Raw genomic sequence first — 17,093 nt, forward strand, 5'->3', positions numbered from 1 at the left:
ATCAGCCACTCATTGTTATCCCTCGCCGAGGCGCAGGGGTTAACAAGGGACCAGGAGACCTCTTAGCGTGCACCTGTAACGCTCGCTAGGGATCCCTGCCCTCCCCCTTCCTTTTGTAAATAATGTCCTAGGGGGGGGGGGGGGGAAGGAACCTTGCAGCACAAAGGAGGATGCGTTTAACCCCTTCGCTCCTGGGATGTGGGGGCCTGTGACATCCATGACACAAGCAAGGGTTACCGGCCATGGGAAAGAAAAACAACGCTGGGATGAATCACGGTGATGAATAAGCTCCATGCTGTATATTTAGCCATCATTTGCAGGGGAATAAAAAAAAACAACAAGACAATGATCGCCTTTCTAGCATCCACCAGCGATCACCATCCCCCCCTTTCTGCAGGAAGACATAGGGAGTAGTGGGCACACAGGGGAGGTTAACCCCATCCCTGTTCCAGCCTCGCTCCCTCCTCCATGGCAGGAAAACACAGACAAGAAGAAAAAAAAAAGAGGGGGCATTTCCTGCAGGGGACACCTGCCTCTCATCCTGTGCCAGGGATCAGAGCATGCATGGATCAGCACCATCATCTTGTAGCATGGAGACAGAACAGGGCTGGCTGAGGAGGAGGGAGGGGAGCAGCCACAGCAGGGACACACACACATACACCACACATAGATCACCACACTACTACTCGAATACAAGAAGGACAAGAATATAATCATAGTCACCTTGGCTGTGGAGGATTGTGTTGTTGGTGGTGGTGCTTGTTGTTGTGGGTGATGGGGAGGATGAGGAGGAGGAGGTTGGAGAGGTGGTGGTGGAGGAGGAGGAGGATGAGGAGGAGAGGAGTAGTTGTTGTTGATGGGTAACAGTCGCCAGGACTACGGTGGCTATGGCGCTGGATTCACAAGGCAACAGTTGCTATAACTCACAAAAGAGGGAGGCAGCCTAACCTGAGAGGAGGAAGAGGAGGAGCCGCCTGACACTGACATACACACAGCCTGAGAGGCGCACAAGCAGCATCCCCGGCTTCCCCGCGGCTGTGCCGCCCGCCTCATCCCCCCCCCCCCCTCAGAATACTACGCATGCGCTGTACACCAACTAGGATACCTCATCTATAGTATCTACTGTACATTGTCACCATCACCCCTCCTCTCCTCAGGACTGTACATTTATTATTACACGTAATCATATCGAACATCACTTCACCTAGGGCTGCATTCACACTGTAGCAGCACATAAATGGCGTTTCAAAAGGCACAAAAACGTGCAATGCACAATAAATGGCAAGAAGACACTTTTTTTTTTTTTTGCAAATGGAAAAAAACATACACCTTGTGATTAAAAAAAAACGCACCAAGGTTAACACTCAAAAGGGTGCAAGAGCTACTTAACCACATTTGTCACACGTAGGGCAACCCAGGTGGGCTGCCTTAGGCCCTGTTTTTACCTAAGCGATTTTCTGCTTGTAGCAAGCAACTTCTTTCACACTGAGGCCTGAAAACCACCGCCCGAATGTGAGAGCCTGAGTGCTTTCACACTGGGGCGATGCGCTTGTGGGACGCTAGAAAAAGTCATGCAGACAGATTTTTGGGGGCGGTTTGGCAGCGCTGTATACACCACTCCCAAAATGCCCCTGCCCATTGCAATGAATGGGCAGCGATTCCAGAGAACCTGAAAAGCGCTACTGAAGCGCTGCAACACATTTTTAACCCCCTTCTTCGGCTGCTAGCGGGGGTTAAAAGTTCCCCAGTAAAAGCGCAGCTTAAACAGCGCTAAATCGCAGCTAAAAGGAGTGTCGCTTTACCGCTAACGCAGGGGCGGCCCCAGTGTGAAAGGTCTAAGGCCGGGTACTAACGAGCAAACATGTACGATGAAACCGGTCCGTCGGACCGTTTTCACCGTACATGTCTGCCAGAGGGCTTCTGTATGATGGCTGTACTAACCATCGTACAGAAGTCCGCGCGTAAACAATACGCGGGGCGTGTCCGCGTCGTCGCCACGACGATGACGCGGCGACGTGGGCGGGCCTGCCATTTAAAGGCCTCCACGCATGCGTCAAAGTCATTCGACGCATGCGAGGGACGGCGGGCGCTCGGACATGTACGGTAGGTCTGTACTGACGACCGTACATGTCCGAGCGGGCAGGATTCCAGCGGACGGTTTTAAAACACGTCCAGGAATATTTGTCTGCTGGGAAAAGGCCCGGCGGGCAAATGTTTGCTGGAATTCGGCCCGCTCGCGCCTACACACGACCGAACATGTATGCTGAAACTGGTCCGCGGACCAGTTTCAGCATACATGTTTGGTCGTGTGTACGGGGCCTTAGGCTGGGGTTTACACTATGTGCGGCTGCGGCTCACAGCAAGGGGTCCGGTGCGTCTCTGTTCACCGTTTCAGGTCCGAATTAGGTCAACATTTTTGCCTGAATTCGGACCTGAAACAGCGGCCGCCACAGAGATGTGTGAACAGGCTCCATAGACAGACGGTCACACTCCCCTGTCATGCGAATTGGATGCAGAAAAAATCCACATCCAGTTTGCATGAGTGTGAACCCAGCCTTGAAATTGAGTGGGTTCAGCTGTACGACAGGATTTCAAACCTGCATTTCAGTGCGAGTTTGGGGGCGATTTGAAAGACATCTGTGCACAGATGTCTATTAAAATCGCCCCCGAAGTCACCAAAAGTAGTGCCAGAACTATTTTTGGAAATCGGTGCGGTGCCGCAAAGTCGGCTTAGCATTGAGACCGTGCCGTTGCCGGCAACAGGCTGTGATTTGGCATGCAATTCGTCAAATCGCACCAATGTGAACGGGGGCTAAGGCTGGATTCACACTTATGCGATGCCAGACATTGCATGTGATTCGCATTGCTGTGCACATCGCATGCGATGTCTGTGCGATGCAAATTCAGCCATGCAGTTTGTATGTCTGAAATCACATCGCATTCACACCAAAATGGTGCAGGACCCTTTTTTTTGCTCCACACTGGAATCAGGTCGCATAGGTGTTCAGACCCATGCGATCAAATTCTATCCAATTTCACAGTTCGCACTGCGTTCTGCATACCGTTTTGGTGGTGTCGTTAACTTTACATTGAAAACCGAAGCGGTTTGCAGTGAACTGCCTTCGAGCCAGACGCACAGGAATCCCACTGGTTCCCGTATTGTATCGGGATGAAAATGTTAAACAAGCAAAAATCCCTTTAATTTCAAAGGCCCCTGTTTACATCTGTGCGTTCTGTCGTCTAAAGTTCAAAAAAGTACATGAACTTATTTTTGGCAGATTACAAGCGACTTCAATAGAAACACCTGACATGAGCGTTTTACCAGTGTTTTAAGTTTTAAACACTTCTCTACTTTGGGTGTTTTTCAGATTTGGTGTTTACAAGACTAAAACAGTTTTTTTTGCTAGAAAATTACTTAAAACCCACAAACATTATATATTTATTTTTTTCTAACACCCTAGAGAATAAAATGGCGATCATTGCAATACTTTTTGTCACATCATATTTGCGCAGCGGTCCTACAAGCGCACTTTTTTTTGGAAGAAAAACACTTTTTTGAATTAAAAAATAAGACAGCAATAAATTTGGCCCAATTTTTTTATATATTGTGAAAGATAATGTTACGCCGAGTAAAATGGTACCCAACATGTCACGCTTACAAATTGCGCCCGCTCGTGGCATGGCGTCAAACTTTTACCCTTAAAAATCTCGATAGGCGACGTTTAAAAAATTATATAGGTTGCATTTTTTGAGTTACAGAGGAGGTCTAGGGCTATAATTATTGCTCTCGCTCTAACGATCGCGGCGATACCTCACTTGTGTCGTTTGAACACCATTTTCATATGCGGGCGCTATTCGCGTATGCGTTCGCTTCTGCGCACGAGCTCGTCGGGACGGGGCGCTTCAAAAACATTTTTTTTTTTCTTATTTATTTTTATTTATTTTATTATTTTTTACACTGGAAAAAAAAAAAAAAAACATCCCTTGTAATAGAAAAAAGCATAACAGGTCCTCTTAAATATGAGATCTGGGGTCAAAAAGACCTCAGATCTCATACTTAGACTAAAATGCAAAAAAAAAAAAAATTTGAAACTGTCATTTTTTCAAATGACAAAAAAAAAAATGTTTCTTTAAGAGGCTGGGCGGGACTGACGTTTTGACGTCACTTCCGCCCAGCAGAGCTATGGGGACGGGCGAAGGAGATTTTTCCTTCAGTCTCGTCCCCAGTCACCAGCCGAACGGTCCCGATCGCCTCCGCCGCTACCGACGGCTCCGGTAAGCGGCGGAGGGCGCGGGAGAGCGGCGGGAGGGGGGCCCTATCCCGCCGCCGATAACGGCGATCTCGCTGCGAATCCGCCGCGGAGACCGCCGTTATCGTTAACAGAACCGCTGACACTAAAGATTGATACCTCGGTTGTGGCAGCAGCTGCTGCCGTTACCGAGATATCAATCTTTAAAGTTAGGCCATATAAAGACGTACAGCGGTTTGGAAGTGGTTAACAGACCCCTAATTTCCTCTCCCCCTCCTTCCTAGTGCTTTCTATCGGGCTAAACAAAAATGCCCGAAGCTATAAAACGCTTGTAAAACACTTTTAAAAAGCTTCAAGATGGCTTAAAGAATTCTGCCCACAATTCCAAATCGCATGGTGATCGGTGCAAAACACACAACATGCCATTCCAAATGGCACCCTAAATTCAGTGCGGTTTTGCTGCAATTGTCACGCAACAGAATTGAGTTGCATTCGCATGTAGGCAGGTTGCCTGCAGGAATTTGGTTTTAGTTAGTGGGTAGCCCAGACTTGGGGGGGACAGAGTAAATAAGTACACTATATTATCAAAAGTTTTGGGACGCCTGCCTTTACACGCACATAAACTTTAATCACTTCAGCCCCAGAAGATTTTACCCCCTTCCTGCCAAGGCAAAATGTCAGCTTCAGGCACTGCGTCGCTTTAACTGACAATTGCGCTGTCGTGCGACGTGGCTCCCAAACAAAATTGATGTCCTTTTTTTCCCCACAAATAGAGCTTTCTTTTGGTGGTATTTGATGGCCTGTGCGGTTTTTATTTTTTGTGCTATAAACAAAAATAGAGCAACAATTTTGAAAAAAAACACAATATTTTTAACTTTTTGCTATAATAAATATTCCATTTAAAAAAAAAAAAATTCTCAGTTTAGGCCGATAAGTATTCTTCTACATATTTTTGGTAAAAAAAAAAAAAATCGCAATAAGCGTATAGTGACTGGTTTGTGCAAAACTTATAGCGCCTACAAAATAGGGGACATAATTATGATTTTATTTTTTACTAGTAATGGTGGCGATCTGCGATTTTTTATTGGGACTGCGACATTATGGCAGACACATCGGACACTTTTGACACATTTTTGGGACCATTCACATTTATACAGTGATTAGTGCTATAAATATGCACTGATTACTGTATAAATGTGACTGGCAGGGAAGGGGTTAACCACTAGGGGGCAGGGAAGGGGTTAAATGTCTAGCCTAGTGAGTGTTCTAACTGTAGGGGGAGGGGGGTGCCTGGGGGAGGTGACCGATCTGTGTCCCTATGTACAAGTGACACAGCATCGGTCTCCTCTCCCTGACAGGACATGGAGCTCTGTGTTTACACACAGAGCTCCACGTCCCTGCTCAGTAACTGGGCAATCGCGGGTGCCTGGCGGCGATCGTTGCCGCCGGGCACGCGCATCCAGTTCCCAGCAAAGAGGCGGGTGCGCTCGGGTGCGCGCGCGCCCCCTAGCGGCTTTAAAAGACGAGGACGTCATATGACGTCCTGTCAGAACAACTGAGCTACCTTGCCGCCGTCAATTGACGGCGGCTGGTAGATACGTGGTTAATGGCATCCCAGTCTAAATATGCTGCAGAAATCTCACTCCACTGAGTCTGGCTGCAACCATTTTAACTGTGGGCAGCTAAAGCTGCTGCCTGTTCACTTCCTGGATTTACATAGACACACAAAGGCACACCTCCAGCTCTGCAGCTCTCATTGGCCCTCTTATGACTCATCCCCCCTCCCTTCCTGGCAAACTCTCAAGAGAGTGAGAGAGAGAGAGCTGTGCATGATGTCATAAGCCTAGGCTTTTTACCAGACAAGAAACAGGAAGTGGGCTGTATAAGGTATTTACTGGCAGAAAAAAATGTTTTACTATGCAAAGTACAAGGGCAGAAGGTTTATTAGATGGAAAGATGAAAAAATTACTGAAGGTCCACTTTAAAGTGCTTGTAAACCTAATATAAAAGAAAAAAAAAAAACCCTGCAAGACAAAGGCATAATGAGCTAGTATGCATAGCATATTAGCTCATTATGTATTACTTACCTCAGATCGAAGCCCCCACAGCGGTCCTCGTCCCCCCCTCCAGCAGCAACATCTCTCCCATCGGTTACTTCCGGGCGGGGCTTTTTTTTTCCAGAAAATGGGTACAGGAACTCAACCATGAATCCCCCCCACACACCCTACAAACCGCATCAAATAGTGGGTGTGGTCAACTTTCACTAACAGTGGGAGAGTCTTAAAGTAACATGAAATACCAGGAGAGTTCGTGGGTGCGCTACATGCAGAGTGCAGAGTTCGTGGGTGCGCTACATGCAGAGTTAAGCCTTCTTCCACAGCTACTTACCTCTGCATCCCCCATCAACATCTCACTTTCAGCCCTCTTCAGCTCTCACCCCTACATGCAACCCCCCTCCACTGCCCCCATCTTCTTCCCACCTTCTTAAAAGCTTCTTCCACATGTCTTTATTAAGCCGAAGCACCTAGTCAGCTCTAGTACCTTGCACACTGTAGTTGGCTCCGCCTCTCTTACTTGCATGGAGATCATCCAGTATTGGTGTTGGCATCTGCACTGCACCCCAGGTATCTGCTTCTCTCTTATCCTCATCCTACACTTAGTGGGAGCCACTCAGGAGATCAGATGTGTGGGAGCCATTGGGAGACAAGCTGTCACTTGTAAACACAGAAGCCAGACTTCTGTATTTACAAGTAGTAGTGGTGAGCAGGGAGCAGAGGGCTTGAGGGTTCCACCAAGTTACAGCTGAAAAAAAGCCCTGTTTCCGGGTATCGCGGCTCCGGCGCTGTGATTGGCCAGAGCCCAGATGATGTCACTCCCAAGCTTGCGCGCGAGAGCCACCAGTAACGGCACACGGACTGAAGCAATGGCACATAGGTGCCATTGCTTCAGTTTGCCCCAGTGCGCATTTGTGCCAATGACATCGGCACATACAGGGGACAGGGGATATGTCCTAAACCGTGCAGGTTTAGGAGGTATCCTGGGTAGCTACAGGTAAGCACTAATATAGGCTTACCTGTAGAATAAAGTGGTTGTAAAGGGTTCAGCTTTGGGAACATGTTACATGTTACCAGAGGCGTAGGGGGGGGGGGGGGTTGGGGGGTCCGTCGCACCGGGCGCAAAATTGGGGGGGGCGAAATCCCGGCGTCCGTGTCACCTTTTTAAAACCATTGAAAGCTCATACTGTGTCACTCACATTCACTAAACCGAGCGCCGAGCAGCCACCATTTTGCTGCAGATGGCGCCCTGTGATTGGGCGTATGTGTGGTCATGTGCTGGCGGGGCTGGCCAATCCATGAACGTGGGCGGGCGCATGCGCAAAGGCTGCCCCTGGAGGAGTCCTGCCCGCCCGCGCGCGCTTCTGCATCCGGATCCCGCCGCAATTTTCTCCTCCGCCCTGACAGCGGATGTTCAGTCAGGACTTCGTCTGGGAGCCGGAGGAGTGCTTGAAGTTGCAGGTGAGTGAGCCTGACAGGAGGTAGTACTAGGAGTCGTCACCGCACCGCCACGCCACCACACCACACCAGCACCAAGTTGGGGGAGAGGAGGAGATTCAGACTACCTCAATGCTGCCACCCCACCAGGCACCATCACATGCCAGTGCCACACATCCCCATCCTACAGCACCCTGATCTGTATGTACAGAACATCCCCCATACCAGACTCTCCTAGATCCCTTTACAGGAAATATATCATCAGAGCAAATCCTCTTCTTAGGTCTGACCACAAATCCCCACCCCAGATCCCCTGTATTCTGTGTGTTTATAGAACAATCCGGGTACAAATCTCCAATGTCACATCTCTGAGCATAAGCCCCACTATGGTGTATGTTCAATAAACCTTCCTATCCCAGGAAAATACATAAGATACAATATAAATCTGTCCCAGCACCGCCCAATCACCAGAAATCCCACCCTGATACCTCTGATCTCTATGGGAGAATACAGCACCCCCCCCCCCAAAAAAAATCCCAGCACCTCCCAGTTATAACTATACCCCACCCTTACATAGTAAAGAACCAATACAGACACCCCTACATTCTGTATACCCCCCACCCTGATCACCCTGTGTTATAATACACTGCCAGTCCTTCCCCCCCCCATCTAATATCCGAACCCTCCAATATGACACCCCCCATGTAGTATCCTGACCCCCATGTCATAAGGCAGTATGCCACGTGACGTTATCTACTTCCTTCAGTACACACCACAGATTGACTGCACAGCAAAGAAGTTACTGAAATTCTGTTAAATGACAAATCCCCCTACAGTGCATTATGTTGAATAGTATTACTGTGCTGTACCTGTTGCAGAGCAGTATGGTATATAGTAATACTGTGCTGGACATGTTACAGAGCATTATGTTGTATTGCAATACTGAGCTGCATTCGTTACAGTGCATTACGTTGTATAGTAATACTGTGCTGCACCTGTTACAGAGCATTATGTTATATGGCAATCCTATGCTGCACCTGTTACAAAGCATTAAGTTGCATAGTAATACTGTGCTGCACCTGTTACAGAGCATTATGTTATATGGCAATCTTATGCTGCACCTGTTACAGAGCATTACGTTGTATAGTAATACTGTGCTGCACCTTTTACACAGAGCATTAAGTTGCATATACGCATGGTACATACACACAGTGCCTCTGGCGCAGCGGGGGGGGGGGGGGGGTGAAAAAAAAATCTGCCCCGGGCGCCCATAACTCTGGTTACACCACTGCATGTTACACCCCTTTTTAGCATGTAACATGTTCCCACTCTTGCAGCCACTGCCTCTAGCCTCTAGTGACAGCAAGTGGGAAATCCACCCCTGCAGTCACCATTTAAAAAAAAGATTCTTAGTTCTGTAGATGGGGCCGACAGCCGCAAAAGCTTTTGGCTTGTAGTTCTCAATAACCTAATCTGGCGCTGTTGATCGTTCTTGTAGCTCATTATCTCTACCTGACGAGATACGAGCAGACAGATACACTGACAAGTCTGCAGGAGTCCTGCATGGCACCCACGATCTGCTGATCATGGGTGCTATGCTTTACAGGCTCCAAGTAATTTTTTTTTTTATTAAATACATATTTTTTTTTACCTGCAAAAGCATGTGCATTTATTTATTTAAAGGTGAACTTATCCTTTAACTGCATGTGGTGTAAACTAACCCTAAGGCTAGGTTCACACTAGCCTGCACTGTGCGTTCCGGTTGCGAGTACGAGAATCATGGGACAGCAGACAGGAAATAACCCTTAATACTTTAAAATAAATAAACGACAGCAGACAACTGTTGGATGTTAAAGGCCGCGGTTGTTTAATATTGGTTTCAAATTACTGTTAATAAATACTTTCAACACATTTTCATAAATAAATAAGCATTCAAATAAGCCTTAAAGCTAGCCTAGCCACTAGGGCTCAGGCTGCCAATACAACTACCCAGCTTCAAACCAAAACAATAGCATAAGCTAATAAATAATAATAATTTTATTTATAAATAACATAAATTAAATAAATATGATATAATATATAGCTAGTCCCCCTTTGTTGCTTTAAAATCTTTTTTTTTTTTTTTTTAAACAAAGGTGACACTACCACATAATAAACACTGCGACAAAATATTATACAAAAGGGGTGGGAGAATACCACGGCTCCTAAGTCTTCTGAGGCGAATGAGCTAGCAGAACCCCGGTTTAAATAGCCCAAAACCGGGCTGGTTCCGACTAGTTCAAACTGGGTTTTCCCGGGCTTTCTACCCCAGCACCTAAAGGTCATCTGTAGGGCAATGAGCCCGCCAAATTCCCCCACAGTGAGAGGTCAGCTGTAGGGCAAATGAGCCCGCCAAATTCCCCTGAGGGAGCATAAGGCTCCCCTGGGGAACCTGAAACTGTTTAACCCGTCGCTTTCCCATGAGGAAAAGGGGGGCTAGAAACTGCCTTCCCCCTTTTCCTGTCATTCTGAATGGCACCCCCACAAATCTCAGCATCCAGCATGTTTGCAGGTGTGGGAACTGCAGGCAAATCACATGCTCAAAAAGAACATGCAATTTCCCCTGCAGCTACGTTTTTTTTTTTTGCGTAAACGCAGGCACAGCAGCTCATTTACTTGAATGGGCTGCTGCGCAGACGCAGCCCGCACAAAACGTTAAGATGTGAACCCAATGTTATGGTGCCCATACACTAGGTGAAAAATATTCCAAAATCTGTCATTTGGACAGTTCGTTTGTTTATTGTTATTGGGTACAAATTGAATATCGGTTGTGCTGTTTTTGAGCCATAAAATCGGAGAAGTTTGGAAAACGTCTGCTGAACAGACAATAGATTGAAAGGTTAATCTATTTCTCGCCCAAACAGTTTGCACTAGGCATATGTGACAAAATGTCCATTGAACAATTTATCAATCAAAATTTGGTCATTACATGATGGTAAAATTGTTTGCTCTCATGACCGTGTGTTCATTTTTCCAAAACGTGTTTGAACTATTTTTCAACAGGTGTATGGCTAGCGTTACACTGATAATGATTAAGGATGAGCTCAGGTGTGTTTGAATCCTAGTCTAAACCCAAGTGACTGGGCCCGTCAGGAGGCCAATCATAAGTGGCATTCCCCATACACAAGAAGTGTGTATACAGTGCCTTGAACAAGTATTTATATCCCTTGAAATTTTCCACATCTTGTCATGTTACAACCAAAAACGTAAATGTTTTTTTTATTGGGATTTTATGTAATAGACCAAACACAAAGTGGCACATAATTGTTAAGTGGACAAATAAATATGTGAAAAGTGTCACATGCATGAATATGCTTTGATATAAACCATTCCATTGTAGCTCTGGCTGTATGTTCAGGGTCGTTATCCTGCTGGAAAGGGAACCTCCGCCCCAGTCTCAAGTCTTTTGCAGACTCGTACACACGACCAGATTTTTGGATGATCGAACATCCGTATTTTGTTGCATGCTCGTCTCATGTCGAAAGTGAAGGTTTCTCACCATAAGAAAATTATTCTCGTATGACAGAATACAACTTCAGAAGTGACATAATGTGTTGAATAGTTTTGTATATATTCTTTTCTGAGCATGCGTAGTCTTGCTCTTATGATTTTTTTCAGATAACAACCGTACTAATTAAATGAAAATCAGACGTTGAGTTTACATCTGACAAAAATTGTATAATCTGCACATCCAGCTTTTGTTGGATGAAAAATCGAAATCAGCTGTCGAAAGCACCATACTAACGATCCTGAAAATCGGCAGATTGTTCGTCGGACTAAATTTTACTTCCGATTTTCGTATCGTTTGTACAGGCCTTAACAGGTTTTCTTTTATGATTGCCCTGTATTTGGCTCCATCCAACTTCCCATCAACTCTGACCAGCTTCCATGTCCGTGCTGAAGAAAAGCATCCCCACAACATGATGCTGCCACCACCATGTTTCACGGTGGGGATGGTGTGTTCAGAGTGATGTGCAGTGTTAAGACCCGTACATATGATACGAAAATCAGAAGAAACATTTCGGCCAATGAACGATCTACCGATTTTTGGATCTTTAGTAAGGTGCTTTCGACAGCCAATTCCAGTTTTTCATCCATCAAAAGCTGCATGTGCAGACTATACACGTAGTATAACACGTACCTGAACTCAACGTCCAATTTTCGTAAATCGTAAGAGTAAAGCCTCGTACACACGGTCGGACATCCGACAAACTTTCCCTTGGATTTTTGTCCGAAGTGATTTGTCCGGTCACATCCATAGCATACACACGCTCTGACTTTTCTGCAAACTTTTCAAAAAATTTCTCAACATCACGTGTTTTTTCTGCTCTTTTCTGCTCTTTCCCGCCACCCTTTGGTTAACTTCTGCTATTGTTGGTTGATTTTAACATTGGTTCTGGGCATGCGTGTTTGTACTTCGGACAAAAGTCCGATGGCTTTGCTGTACACATGGTCGGACTAGGCACCATCGGACTTTTGTTGTCGTAAAGTTTGTCCGTTTGCACACAAATGTGAAAACTTGCAGATTTTGAAGTTTGTTGGACGAAAGTCCGACCGTGTGTATGGGCCTTTAGACTACGCATGCTCAGAAACGAAAGAACATACAAAACTAGTCAACACATTACGTCACTTCTGACGTTGTATTCTGTCGTACGAGAATTTTCGTGTATCGCTACCCCCGGTGGAGCCGCTGGTTAGATTTGGGATCGGCGTGTTTAAGTTACCTCTATACTGTGTCTAGGGGTGATGGTGGTGTGGAGAGCAATGATAGAATGTCCAGGACCGTTGATTGCGTTTTCAAATGCTTTATTTTCCCGGTCAAACACGACCAACATGTAACTTGAGGTAGACAGGACAGATTGGTGAAGGAAGAGCAACTTTACAGTATCAGGCCACGGATAGTAAAGGCAGTCCTGCCCTTTAGCAATAGTAGTTGCATGCGTCGCCACTCCAGCCGGAGTGGGTGAAGTGCCCCTGAACAGACCTCTCTCACAGGCCTGGCAGCCAGAGCGCCACTTAAAGCGGTGGTTCCCCCTTAAAAACAACATTTTTTTATTCCACTGCTCCCCCACATTCCATCACGATTAATGCTCTTAATATTTTTTTCCTGCTGTACATACCTGGGTACAGCATCTTCACCCGTGCATCCGGGTTGCGAGTCCCGCGGGAGTGGGCGTTCCTCACAGGCTGTTGATTGACGTTTTCCCCAAAAACGAGCTCTCCCCCCGTCGCGTAAGCCGCGTCACGGTTGGCGAAAGGAGCCGAACGGCGAGTCGGCGCTATACTGCGCATGCGCATCGCCGTTCGGCTCCTTTCGCCAATCGTGACGCGGCTTACGCGACGGGGGGAGAGCTCGTTTTTGGGCAAAACGTCAATCAACAGCCTGTGAGGAACGCCCACTCCCGCGGGACTCGCAACCCGGATGGACGGGTGAATATGCTGTACCCAGGTATGTACAGCAGGAAAAAAATATTAAGAGCATTAATCGTGATGGAATGTGGGGGAGCAGTGGAATAAAAAAAAGTTGTTTTTAAGGGGGAACCACCGCTTTAAAGCTTCTGGGAAAGGAACAAGTTTCTGCACAGACTTGGCTCTAATTTAAATTTGGATGTCCAGATGAGACCTCTGCCACAGGCCTAGTGTTTGGAAGTTAGAACAATAGAGCAAATCCTCCCAGTATGTCTTTGGGGTCACCGACCGACAGCTTAAGTATGACCTGTCAGTGTCTGGTGCCCAGATCCCCGGTGGTTCGTTCAAGCCCTGTTGGATCACCTGCCTCCGGGTTCTCCTCAGACCGATCCCCCACCAAACAGCACCCAGCTTGGGATCTTTTCAATAGAAGTGGAGACCCAGTTGGTCACTGGGGCCCCTTTGCAGCATACGTTGCTCCAGGCTATCAGAGCCCAGAGTCAGGAACTCCGCGTAGCACGCGACCCTGGCCTGGTGGGCCATAGTGGTGGGGTCCGTGACGTGCGCACATCCTAAAGGTGGGTGCCGCACCCGGAACCAGCGAAGAACCCCGAACAACGGCCTCCGCCACAGAAATACCCCTCCCCAGCATGCCCCGCGAGGGAAAACTCCTCCAATTGGCTGCTGGGAAGAAGCGGCTCCGCCTGGACCCTTCTGGCGCCACCTGCCGCCCAGAGATGAGACCGCATCTCTGGGGCACAGACTGACCCACAGGACAAATCCAGATTTGGCGACAGACAAATTTGTCAAATCACAGAATGAGAGCAACATAACTCTCTCATTCCCCCTCTAAATTTAAATAGCGTCCATTACTGATAGTAAGGGGGCGCTACATTTGTATGATAAGTAACCTCTTCACTTTCGACATTAGACTTAACCAAAAATGGACGAATGGTCGTCTGAAAATCTGATCTGTGTGTGAGAGGCTTTCGTTTTATGTCACACATAGTGTTTTGCTATTAGGCCAAAATGTTAAATTTTGGTCTCATCTGACCAGAGCACCTTCTTCCACATGTTTGCTGTGTCCCCAACATGGCTTCTTGTAAACTGCAAATGGGACTTCTTATGGCTGACTTTCTTCTTGCCACTCTTCCATAAAGGCCACATTTGTGGAGTGCAGGACTAATAGCTGACCTGTGGACGGATTCTACCACCTGAGCTGTGGATCTCTGCAACTCCTCCAGAGTTACAATGGGCCTGCTGGCTCTCCTTGCTCGGGCTGTCAGTTTAGGTAGACGGCCATGTCTTGATAAGTTTGCAGTTGTGCCATACGCTTTCCATTTTCAGATGATGGATTAAACAGTGGGGCAGCAGTGGGGCAGCAGTGGGGCAGGGAATTTCTGGCCCCAGTAGTGTATTTAGGTTTTGTGCTGCCCTAGGCCTGACAAAACTTGTGTACCCCCTAATTTAAATATGACACACCCCTTTCGATCAAGGCCACACCCCTGTCTGTTTAAGACCCACCCTGAAATTTTCGAGTGGGGACACTAGTTCTGAGTTCCTGGAGGGGGGGGGCAATAGATTCCCTTAATTTGCATAGATTTCACTTCCTGTTTGGCTATGGGGCAGGAAGTGAAGGGAAATTTCTGCAATGGGACAGGAAAGGTAAAATTTATGGTGGCGCTAGACAAATTTTTCCTCTCAGCCCAGTCTGCCCCATAAGACAGTGACAGTGTAGCACAAGTCGGTGGGGACTCTTTCTGTGCTGCCCCCCTGCAAAGTGCTACCCTAGGCCTGGGCCTTGTTGGCCTAGGCCAGGATACAGCATTGACTGGCCCAGTACAGGGACAGCTTGGTTGGTTTCCGACTAGGATCAGACACACCTGAGCTCATCAATACTAAGCACACCACAGCTGTATGCAAGGGCTCATACTATACTGTCATGCTCAAAGCTGTCATTTTTTTTTTACACTTTATGGATTTTAATGCAGCGTTTTTTTACACCCATGCAAATGAACACTTGTGTATAAATCTGATATTTATTTAGTTAGGATCAAGTGCAAACATTCCTCATTGGTGAGACTATACAAAAACACTGCAGGCTGTGCTGATATATTTTGAGTTAAAGCAAACCTGCTGGCTTCCAGGTTGTCTTCTGGCCACCGCCCTGTGGAAAGAAGTCAGGCTGATGTCAGATCAGCAACTTCGCCGCTAGTGATTCTGCCTGTTAAATTGCCTGCATCGGGATTGCTAAGGGGCCCCTAGCTTTTCCCTATGGAATGGCCCCCTCTGTAGCTGAAGCAGTGAGATGTTGCTTCCATTGCCAGTAAACAGATCATCAGCATTCAGGCCAGTGACAGAGCAACATCTCACCTGGCTACAGAGGAGATTCCATAAGGACAGGCAGCCTCTTTAGTGATTCAGCAATTTGTCTATAGCAGCAGAGTTGCCCAACTGACATATGCCTCTGAACTTCAGATTTGCATTCAAGTTCCAGGCCAATGATTCTGAAAGTATACAAGCTGCATGATCAGTATGAAGGCAAGGCGGCTAGCATTCCTCTTAGAAGAGATCAAGGAAATGTACCCTGCATACATCTCTCAATGAGATTTGAAAATGACAGTCACATGTGTAAAGTAAAGATCCTTATCCTTGTGTGTAATCTTTGAAAACTCAACCTAATGTGTAAATAGGGTGATCTCATATGACTGATGATGGAGGAAAAATGATCATTTAATAATAAAGCAGTACCTGTATACAGGAAAAGGGCAGGCATAGACCAGCTGTTTATAGTGGTAAGCCCAGCCCTACATATATTACAGAGTGCGTATAGTACGGTTGGCTTTGTGAGACACATATAAAACTTTAGGCACACATAATGCCATCTGAACGTGCAATATCTATACAATCTACCAAACAACCAAATTACTTTGTAATATGAGTATCTACCTTAACTATCTAATCAATTTCTACCCAAAGACAGGCCCTTGCACTACATAATTGTTGGTAGATTTGGAAGCAGGGCCGGTGCTACCACTAGGCAAACTAGGCAGCCTCCTAGGGTGCACTGCTGCCTAGGGGTGCCCAGCCACTGGTGTTCATACTCTCTTCTCTTTGCAACAAGCAACTAAGTCTTAGCATCAGCAGGAAGCCGCTGCCGCTCTGATCGCACATAGTGTCAGAGGCGCAGTGGCGGCGGAGGACTGTGTCTTTGTCTCGACTCCCAAATGAATGAAAGCAAGCAAACATTCATTGATGGGCGCTGGTGAGACTGCATTGATGTAACCAGCATCTCTGTTGCCCTGTTTGGTAACACCTCTTTGCTCAAAGTACACGCCTCTTTAACTATTGTTTTTGTTGGGGGTTTGGGGTTACTATGCATCGCCAGTTTTTACAGGGGATGTGGGGTGGGGGGGAATGTTTTCTGCCGTTGCAGATATTGGGGGAAATTGTTCAATGTATGTTTCTGGAGTTTCTTTATTACTATAGGGGACCTGTTGTCTCTTACATGCACTATCTATGTGGTATTGTAATTTTTGTTGTGGTACTGTTCTTCATAAGACATGTCTGTTCGAGGGGTACAGTGGTCTGGGTGGCTTTTCTGCCCCTATGGTATTGGCTGGATGGGGTGAGGGCATGCAGATCATGGCCATTTATCTAAAATCAGTGATTAATGTCAAATATATCCATCACCTCATGGACTATTCGGGGCCTAAATTCCGCAACCAAAAGGTCCCTGGTTTTCAAGTACCTGCAGAAATATAACCCAGTCATTTGTATTCTCCAGGAGACTTATTTGATAGGTTCCAGGATCCTGGGTCTCTGGAGAGCATGGGTGGGAGCCCACTATCATTCCACATACTCAAATTACACAAAGGGGGGTAAGCATCTTGATCCGCAGGTC

Source organism: Rana temporaria, chromosome 1 (genome assembly GCF_905171775.1).
Source record: "Rana temporaria chromosome 1, aRanTem1.1, whole genome shotgun sequence".
NCBI classification, from domain to species: domain Eukaryota; kingdom Metazoa; phylum Chordata; class Amphibia; order Anura; family Ranidae; genus Rana; species Rana temporaria.